The following is a 1,079-nucleotide window of genomic DNA, read 5'->3' on the forward strand; positions in this document are numbered from 1 at the left end:
GTATGTATGTAAAGAATTGAGTGGAACATGCACAAAGAATAAAATGACATGTATGTGTACTTCTCATATTACCCAAGCAACCAAATCAAAGATCTAAATCGGATTAGTTGATATGCATGAATCAACTCTAAAAAAAAAATCATTGCAGTAGCTTTCATGGTTAATGTTAAATAGTAAGGGCAGATGACCATAAAGCAGTGACAGCAACGCTAATTACTCCAGTATTGCCTCAAGAATCTTATCCCTCATAGTTCAATGTTTTGCAATAAAGACAGTGATGTTACTGAGTGTGTAAGAGAGGAAAAGAGGCTACCTCTTGGCGCAAATCCAAAATAAATGCAAGAATAAGCCCAGAAAAGTTTCTGTAACGCCCTTCTTCTATCAAAGCTTCCACCTAAAATGTTAATGGCCAAGCAAGTAACCAGGCAACCAAGCAAACAAGCGAAGGTATCAAGTGAACCAGCAAGAAGCCCAACAAGCCACAAAAATCCAGCAGCACTTCCCCCTTCTCTAAAATTTTCGGCCCCGGAAAACTCCACAATTTTTTTTTTACAACACTTCCAAAAGAGCTCAAAAACACAAGATAAACAGAGCAAGAAAAATCGAAAATCGAACTAAGGAGATTTAGAGGAGATTTTGGCAGGACCTCCACCCTCTCCAAGAATTTTCGGCCAGACCTAAGAACTCCCCGAAATGGGGTTTTTATAGCAGGAGGGGAAGGAGGAAGAACACCATCGCTTACCTGGGCGGTGAGCCGAGCCAAGAGAAGCGACAAACCTCGCGTGAGGAGATGACGAAGCTCGGTTGCAGGGGGGGCAGTTCGCGTGGCACGGCGCGGAAGACTTTCGCAGGGTAGCAGGCGTACGAGGAGCACGCGGAAGGGACCGCGGGCGAAGCTTCGTGACGAAGAGGGGGGACCGCTCGGCTAGGGCTGCGGTCGGGAGGAAGGAAGCTCGGGGTGGACCGAGCGACCGAGAGGAAGAAAAAATGGGGTCTTGCGTGCGGTGGATTTGGGTATTTAGGGATTTAGGGAAAAATAAGAATTATATATATATATATATATATATGTATGTATATAT

The 1,079-nt window shown here is 44.7% G+C and overlaps 1 protein-coding gene across 3 annotated transcripts in view; it reads left to right on the forward strand.

The window, feature by feature from the left end:
- The window catches only part of LOC110033227, a 135,516-nt gene that overhangs the window by 28,040 nt on the left and 106,397 nt on the right, over positions 1-1,079 (forward strand). The gene's annotated exons all lie outside the window — the stretch shown is intronic.

This window comes from Phalaenopsis equestris, unplaced genomic scaffold (assembly GCF_001263595.1).
Source record: "Phalaenopsis equestris unplaced genomic scaffold, ASM126359v1 Scaffold001116, whole genome shotgun sequence".
NCBI classification, from domain to species: Eukaryota; Viridiplantae; Streptophyta; class Magnoliopsida; order Asparagales; family Orchidaceae; genus Phalaenopsis; species Phalaenopsis equestris.